The sequence below is a fragment of the Capra hircus genome, chromosome 20 (assembly GCF_001704415.2).
Source record: "Capra hircus breed San Clemente chromosome 20, ASM170441v1, whole genome shotgun sequence".
Taxonomy (NCBI): Eukaryota; Metazoa; Chordata; class Mammalia; order Artiodactyla; family Bovidae; genus Capra; species Capra hircus.
In genome coordinates this window covers 13,238,483-13,248,105 of record NC_030827.1, presented here as the reverse complement: position 1 = coordinate 13,248,105, position 9,623 = coordinate 13,238,483, and positions in this window count along the sequence as shown.

The window sequence follows — 9,623 nt, the reverse complement described above, 5'->3', positions numbered from 1 at the left end:
TATACAGGGAGATGCTTCAGATATATCCCTCTATATATTCTTTTCTGATTCTTTTCCCATATAGGTTATTACAAAACATTGAGTATACTTCCCTGTGCTATACAGTAGGTCCTTGTTATTTATCTATTTTGTATATGGTAGTGTGTATGTGTTCATCTCAAACTCCTAATTTATCCCTCCCCCAGTCCCCATTTTTTCTTTGTTAACCATTAGTTTGTTTTCTATGTCTGTGGATTTTTATAGCTTATTTTATTACAACAAAACACACTCTTATCAGTTTTGGTCCAACTGGAAAAATAAAAAGCCCTATAAATATTTAAAGCAAGAAGCTTTTACACAGGGAATTGATTACAAAGGTGAAAACACCCTTACACTGGAGGGGCAGAGTGAGGAGACAGTATTCTTGCCAGAGTGACCCATGTGTGTGGTGGGCCCGTCTCATGGGAGCTGAACCCATGCAGGAGTTGCAGCTGTGAGAGAGAAGCCACAGGAAGCAGGATGAGGGGGAGAGATACCCTTTTCTTCTCCCCTCCTCCTACTGTCCAGTCTTCCCCTATCATAGTCTATTGGTCACATCTACTCAGAAGCCAGGGGAAAGAGAGCCTGAGAAATGTAGTTCCCTGAAGTACAGAATAGAGCAGAGGAGGAATTGGAAGTGTCTATGAAAGCAATCAGGCCGTTGACCTCCACATTGTATCTCTTTTGCAATCTGGTGTCCATTCTCACCTGCCTGACTTAAGACATGTCGTGGGCTAGCAAACCAGACTGTGGGATAGCTACCATGCAAAAAGCTCTACCATAAGACACCGCCAGGACCATGCACAGAACAAAGGATGGAACAGAATTAGCTGGCTGCAGACCATCCCCCTCCAGTGACAGGCAGCCAGAGCTGGAAGAGCCGGAAGAGGGCAATCGCAGCCCCAGAGAGACATTAACTACCAAACTGCAAGCAGGCTTCTTTGCTAACCAAGACTTCTCGGGGTTCTGGACGGTCACCATCCGCCTGAGAAGGGGCGCCAGTGGTACACCCAGAAAGCTGAGCAGCGGGGATGGGAGAGGCGATAAGTCGCAGCGACCACGCTCGCCAAACACCCGAGCTACTCGGACCTGGGAAGGGCACAAAACGCAGGCCCAGCCGAGTCTGCGCCTCTGAGGGCTACCTGAGTGCCTGAGCCTGAGCGGCTTAGATCTGGGAGGCGCATGCAGCCCAGGGCCGGCCTCAGACTGTTCCCGGCGGAGCAACCTAGAGCCTGAGCTGTGTGCACCGTGAGCCGGGGCAGGCCCAACGGAGCTGAGACACTGCGAGCACACACCAGTGTTATTTGTTTGCAGCGTCCCTCCTTCCCCACAGCGCGACTGAACGAGTGAGCTTAAAAAAAGTGTCCCCCATCGCCCCCTTTGTGTCAGGGCAGAAATCAGACACTGACGAGACCAGCAAACAGAAGAAGCTAAAACAGAGGGAACTGCCTTGGAAATGACAGGTGCAATAGATTAAAACCCTGTAGTTAGTACCAACTACATAGGAAGGGGCCTATAGATCTTGGGAAATATAAGCCGGACCAAGGAACTATCCAAAAATGAACTGACCCCACACTGCCCACAACAACACCAGAGAAAGTCCTAGATATATCTTTACCATTTTTACTATCATTCTTTTTGTTTGTCTGTTTGTTTTTTCTTCTTTTCTTTTTCTAAACATTAAAAAAAATTTAAGTCCTCTATTACTCCTTTAATTTTCATTTTTATACCCTACTATTACTTTTCAAAAAAAGACCCTATTTTTAAAGCAAACTTCATATATATAATATATTTAAAATAATTCTTGTGACTTTGTTTCTTTCTTCTTCTTTTCTTTAATATTGTATTTTTGAAAATCCAACCTCTACTCTAGATTTTTAATCTTTGCTTTTTGGTATTTCTTATCAATTTTGTACATTCAAAAACCCAATCTTCAGTATGCATTTGTACTTGAGAGCGAGATTACTGGCTTGACTGCTCTCTCCTCCTTTGGACTCTCCTTTTTCTCCAACAGGTCGCCTCTCTCTCCTCCCTCCCCCTTCTCTTCTCTACCCAACTCTGTGAATCTCTGTGTGTTCCAGACGGTGGAGAACACTTCAGTTCAGTTCAGTTCAGTCACTCAGTCATGTCCGACTCTTGGCGACCTCATGAATTGCAGCACTCCAGGCCTCCCTGTCCATCACCATCTCCCAGAGTTCACTCAAACATATGTCCAACGAGTCGGTGATCTTTCCAGTCATCTCATCCTCTGTCACCCCCTTTGCCTCCTGCCCCAAATCCCTCCCAGCATCAGAGTCTTTTCCAGTGAGTCAACTCTTCCCATGAGGTGGCCAAAGTACTGGAGTTTCAGCTTTAGCATCATTCCTTCCAAAGAAATCCCAGGGTTGATCTTCAGAATGGACTGGTTAGATCTCCTTGCAGTCCAAGGGACCCTCAAGAGTCTTCTCCAACACCACAGTTCAAACGCATCAATTCTTCAGCGCTCAGCCTTCTTCACAGTCCAACTCTCACATCCATACATGACCACAGGAAAAACCATAGCCTTGACTAGGCAGAACTTAGTCAGCAAAGTAATGTCTCTGCTTTTGAATATACTATCTAGGTTGCTCATAACTTTTCTTCCAAGGAGTAAGCGTCTTTTAATTTCATGGCTGTAATCACCATCTGCAGTGATTTTGGAGCCCCCAAAAATAAAGTCTGACACTGTTTCCACTGTTTCCCCATCTATTTGCCATGAAGTGATGGGGCCAGATGCCATGATCTTCGTTTTCTGAATGTTGAGCTTTAAGCCAACTTTTTCACTCTCCTCTTTCACTTTCATCAAGAGGCTTTTTAGTTCCTCTTCACTTTCTGCCATAAGGGTGGTGTCATCTGCATATCTGAGGTGATTGATATTTCTCCCAGCAACCTTGATTCCAGCTTGTATTTCTTCCAGTCCAGCGTTTCTCATGATGTACTCTGTATATAGGTTAAGTAAGCAGGGTGACAATATACAGCCTTGATGTACTCCTTTTCCTATTTAGGGAACTGATTACTGGCTGGATCTGTCTCTCTCTTTTTCATTCCCCTCTTTTATCCTCCTGGCCACCTCTGTCTCCTTCCTCCCTCTCCTCTTCTCTGTATAACTCCATGAACATCTCTGAGCGGTCCAGACTGTGGAGTGCACATAAGGAAGTGATTACTGGCTAGCTTGCTTCCTCCTCTTTTGATTCCACCTCAGCTCATTCGGGTCACCTCTAACTCCCCCCTCCCTCTTCTCTTCTCCATGTAACTCTGTGAACCTCTCTGGGTGTCCCTCGATGTGGAGAAACTTTTCATCTTTAACCTAGATGTTTTATCAATGGTGTCGTATAGAAGGAGAAGTCTTGAGACTACTGTAAAAATAAAACTGAAAACCAGAAGCAGGAGGCTTAAATCCAAATCCTGAGAACATCAGAGAACTCCTGACTCCAGGGAACATTAATTGATAGGAGCTCATCAAACGCCTCCATACCTACATTGAAACCAAGCACCATCCAAGGGCCAACAAGTTTCAGAGCAAGACATACCACACAAATTCTCCAGCAACACAGGAACACAGCCCTGAGCTTCAATATACAGGCAGATCAAAGATGCTCCAAAACCATTAACATCTCATAACTCATTACTGGACACTTCATTGCACTCCAGAGAGAAGAAACCCAGCTCCACCCACCAGAACACCGACGCAAGCTTCCCCAACCAGGAAACCTTGACAAGCCACTGATACAACCCCACCCACAGCAAGGAAATTCCATAATAAAGAGAACTCCACAAACTGTCAGAATACAGAAAGGCCACCCCAAACACAGCAATATAAACAAGATGAAGAGACAGAGGAATACCCAGCAGGTAAAGGAACAGGATAAATGCTCACCAAACCAAACAAAAGAGGAAGAGATAGGGAATCTACCTGATAAAGAATTCCAAATAATGATAGTGAAAATGATCCAAAATCTTGAAATCAAAATAGAATCACAGACAAATAGCCTGGAGACAAGGACTGAGAAGATGCAAGAGAGGTTTAATAAGGACCTAGAAGAAATTAAAAAGAGTCAGTATATAATGAATAATGCAATAAATGAGATAAAAAACACTCTGGAGGCAACAAATAGTAGAATAATGGAGGCAGAAGATAGAATTAGTGAAATAGAAGATAGAATGGTAGAAATAAATGAATCAGAGAGGAAAAAAGAAAAACGAATTAAAAGAAATGAGGACAATCTCAGAGACCTCCAGGACAACATGAAACGCTCCAACATTCGAATCATAGGAGTCTCAGAAGAAGAAGAGAAAAAGAAAGACCATGAGAAAATACTTGAGGAGATAATAGTTGAAAACTTCCCTAAAATGGGGAAGGAAATAATCACCCAAGTCCAAGAAACCCAGAGAGTCCCAAACAGGATAAACCCAAGGCAAAACACCCCAAGACACATATTAATCAAATTAACAAAGATCAAACACAAAGAACAAATATTAAAGGCAGCAAGGGAAAAACAACAAATACCACACAAGGGGATTCCCATAAGGATACAGCTGATCTTTCAATAGAAACTCTTCAGGCCAGGAGGGAATGGCAAGACTATACTCAAAGTGATGAAAGAAAATAACCGACAGCCCAGATTACTGTACCCAGCAAGGATCTCATTCAAATATAAAGGAGAAATCAAAAGCTTTACAGATAAGCAAAAGCTGAGAGAATTCAGCACCACCAAACCAGCTCTTCAACAAATGCTAAAAGATATTCTCTAGACAGGAAACACAAAAAGGGTGTATAAACCCGAACCCCCCAAAATAAGGTAAATGGCAATGGGATCATACTTATCAATAATTACCTTAAATGTAAATGGGTTGAATGCCCCAACCAAAAGACAAAGACTGGCTGAATGGATAAAAAACAAGACCCCTGTATATGCTGCCTACAACAGACCCACCTCAAAACAAGGGACACATACAGACTGAAAGTGAAGGGCTGGAAAAAGATATTCCATGCAAATAGAGACCAAAAGAAAGCAGGAGTAGCAATACTCATATCAGATAAAATAAACTTTAAAACAAAGGCTGTGAAAAGAGACAAAGAAGGACACTACATAATGATCAAAGGATCAATCCAAGTAGAAGATATAACAATTATAAATATATATGTCCCTGGTGGCTCAGAGGTTAAAGTGTCTGCCTCCAATGCGGGAGACCTGGGTTTGATCCCTGGGTCAGGAAGATCCCCTGGAGAAGGAAATGGCAACCCACTCCAGTATTCTTGCCTGGAGAATCCCATGGTCGTAGGAGCCTGGTAGGCTACAGTCCACGGGGTTGCAAAGAGTCAGACACAACTGAGCGACTTCACCTCACCTCACCTCATGTACCCAACATAGGAGCACTGCAATATGTAAGACAAATGCTAACAAGTATGAAAGGGAAATTAACAATAACACAATAATGTTGGGAGACTTTCATACCTGACTCACACCTATGGATAGATCAACTAAACAGAAAATTAACAAAGAAACACAAACTTTAAATGATACAATAGACCAGTTAGACCTAATTGATATCTATAGGACATTTCACCCCAAAACAATGAATTTCACCTTTTTCTCAAGTGCCCATGGAATCTTCTCCAGGATAGATCACATCCTGGGCCATAAATTTAGCCCTGATAAATTCAAAAAAATTGAAATCATTCCAAGCATCTTTTCTGACCACAGTGCAGTAAGATTAGATCTCAATTACAGGAGAAAAACTATTAAAAATTCCGACATATGGAGGCTGAACCACACGCTTCTGAATAACCAACAAATCACAGAAGAAATTGAAATAGAAATCAAAATATGCATAGAAACAAATGAAAATGAAAACACAACAACCCAAAACCTGTGGGACACTGTAAAAGCAGTGCTAAGGGGAAAGTTCATAGCAATAAAGGCATAACTCAAGAAACAAGAAAAAAGTCAAAAAAATAACCAAACTCTACACATAAAGCAACTAGAAAAGGAAGAAATGGAGAACCCCAGGGCCAGTAGAAGGAAAGAAATCTTAAAAATTAGGGCAGAAATAAATGCAAAAGAAACAAATGAGACCATAGCAAAAATCAACAAAGCCAAAAGTTGGTTCTTTGAAAGGATAAATAAAATTGACAAACCATTAGCCAGACTCATCAAAAACAAAGGGAGAAAAATCAAATCAATAAAATTAGAAATGAAAATGGAGAGATCACGACAGACAACACAGAAATACAAAGGATCATAAGAGACTACTATCAGCAATTATATGCCAATAAAATGGACAACGTGGAAGACATGGACAAATTCTTAGAAAAGTACAACTTTCCAAAACTGAACCAGGAAGAAATAGAAAATCTTAACAGACCCATCACAAGCATGGAAATTGAAACTGTAATCAGAAATCTTCCAGGAAACAAAAGCCCAGGTCCAGACAGCTTCACAGCTGAATTCTATCAAAAATTTAGAGACGAGCTAACACCTATCCTACTCAAACTCTTTCAGAAAATTGCAGAGGAAGGTAAACTTCCAACCTCATTCTATGAGGCCACCATCACCCTAATACCAAAACCTGACAAAGATGCCACAAAAAAAGAAAACTACAGGCCAATATCACTGATGAACATAGATGCAAAAATCCTTAACAAAATTCTAGCAATCAGAATCCAACAACACATTAAAAAGATCATACACCATGACCAAGTGGGCTTTATCCCAGGGATGCAAGGATTCTTCAATATCTGCAAATCAATCAATGTAGTTCACCACATTAACAAATTGAAAAATAAAATAAAAACCATATGATTATCTCAATAGATGCAGAGAAAGCCTTTGACAAAATTCAACATCCATTTATGATAAAAACTCTCCAGAAAGCAGGAATAGAAGGAACATACCTCAACATAACAAAAGCTATATATGACAAACCCACAGCAAACATTATCCTCAATGGTGAAAAATTGAAAGCATTTCCCCTAAAGTCAGGAACAAGACAAGGGTGCCCACTTTCACCTCTACTATTCAACATAGTTCTGGAAGTTTTGGCCACAGCAATCAGAGCAGAAAAAGAAATAAAAGGAATCCAAATTGGAAAAAGAGAAGTAAAACTCTCACTGTTTGCAGATGACATGGTCCTCTATATAGAAAACCCTAAAGACTCCACCAGAAAATTACTAGAGCTAATCAATGAATATGGTAAAGTTGCAGGATATAAAATCAACACACAGAAATCCCTTGCATTCCTATACACTAATAATGAGAAAGTAAAAAAAGAAATTATGGAAATAATTCCATTCACCATTGCAACGAAAAGAATAAAACACTTAGAAATATATATACCTAAAGAAACTAAAGACCTATATGTAGAAGACTATAAAACACTGATGAAAGAAATCAAAGAGGACACTAATAGCTGGAGAAATATACCATGTTCATGGATTGGAAGAATCAATATAGTGAAAATGAGTATACTACCCAAAGCAATTTACAGATTCAATGCAATCCCTATCAAGCAACCAGCGGTATTTTTCACAGAGCTAGAACAAATAATTTCACAATTTGTATGGAAATACAAAAAACCTCGAATAGCCAAAGCAATCTTGAGAAAGAAGAATGGAACTGGAGGAATCAACCTGCCTGACTTCAGGCTCTACTACAAAGCCACAGTCATCAAGACAGAAAGCACAAAGACAGAAACATAGATCAATGGAACAAAATAGAAAGCCCAGAGATAAATCCACACACCTATGGACACCTTATCTTCGACAAAGGAGGAAAGAATATACAATGGATTAAAGACAATCTCTTTAACAAGTGGTGCTGGGAAAACTGGTCAACCACTTGTAAAAGAATGAAACTAGAACACTTTCTAACTCCATACACAAAACCAAACTCAAAATGGATTAAAGATCTAAACGTAAGACCAGAAACTATAAAACTCCTAGAGGAGAACATAGGCAAAACACTCTCCGACATAAATCACAGCAGGGTCCCCTATGACCCATCTCCCAGAATACTGGAAATAAAAGCAAAAATAAACAAATGGGATCTAATTAAAATTAAAAGCTTCTGCACAACAAAGGAAACTATAAGCAAGGTGAAAAGACAGCCTTCGGAATGGGAGAAAATAATAGCAAATGAAGCAACTGACAAACAACTAATTTCAAAAATATACAAGCAACTTATGCAGCTCAATTCCAGAAAAATAAACAACCCAATCAAAAAATGGGCCAAAGAAATAAATAGACATTTCTCCAAAGAAGACATACAGATGGCTAACAAACACATGAAAATATGCTCAACATCACTCATTATCAGAGAAATGCAAATCAAGACCACAATGAGGTACCACTTCACACCAGTCAGAATGGCTGCGATCCAAAAGTCTACAAGCAATAAACGCTGGAGAGGGTGTGGAGAAAAGGGAACCCTCTTTCACTGTTGGTGGGAATGCAAACTAGTACAGCCACTATGGAGAACAGTGTGGAGATTCCTTAAAAAACTGGAAATAGAACTGCCTTATGACCCAGCAATCCCACTGCTGGGCATACACACAGAGGAAACCAGAATAGAAAGAGACATATGTACCCCAATGTTCATCACAGCACTGTTTATAATTGCCAGGACATGGAAACAACCTAGATGTCCATCAGCAGATGAATGGATAAGAAAGCTGTGGTACATATACACAATGGAGTATTACTCAGCCATTAAAAAGAATACATTTGAATCAGTTCTAATGAGATGGGTGAAACTGGAGCTGATTATACAGAATGAAGCAAGCCAGAAAGAAAAACACCAATACAGTATACTAACATATATACATGGAATTTAGAAAGATGGTAATGATGACCCTGTATGCGAGACAGCAAAAGAGACACAGATGTATAGAACAGACTTTTGGACTCTGTGGGAGACAGAGAGGGTGGGATGATTTGGGAGGATGGCATTGAAACATGTATACTATCATGTAAGAAACGAATTGCCAGTCTAGGTTCAGTGCAGGATACAGGATGCTTGGGGCTGGTGCACTGGGATGACTCAGAGAGATGTTACGGGGAGGGAGGTGGGAGGGGGGTTCATGTTTGGGAACACATGTACACATGTGGCGGATTCATGTTGATGTATGGCAAAACCAATACAGTATTGTACAGTAAAATAAAGTAAGAAAAAATATGCATGTATCCTTCACTCAGCACTTTACTTCCAGGAGTTTATTCTATGACTGCTTTGCACATGAATTCAATAGAATATCACAAGGATATTCATGGCAGCATTTTTAAAATTTATTAATTTTTTAACTGAAGGATAATTGCTTTATAGAAGTTTGTTGTTTTCTTTCAAACATCAACATGAATCCGCCATAGGTGTACATATCATGGCAGCATTTTTTTGTAAAAACAAAAGGTGGGAAATTATTTACATGTCTATCGATATGGCATCCATACAATGGAATGTAAGTCAAGGATTTCAAACAATGAAGCGAATCTTTAAGAACAGGTATGGACTTATCATTAAAATGTGATGTTTAATGAAAAAAAAAAAAAGACATGTCATATAAGCCAAAATGTTCTCACCCTCTCAACAAGG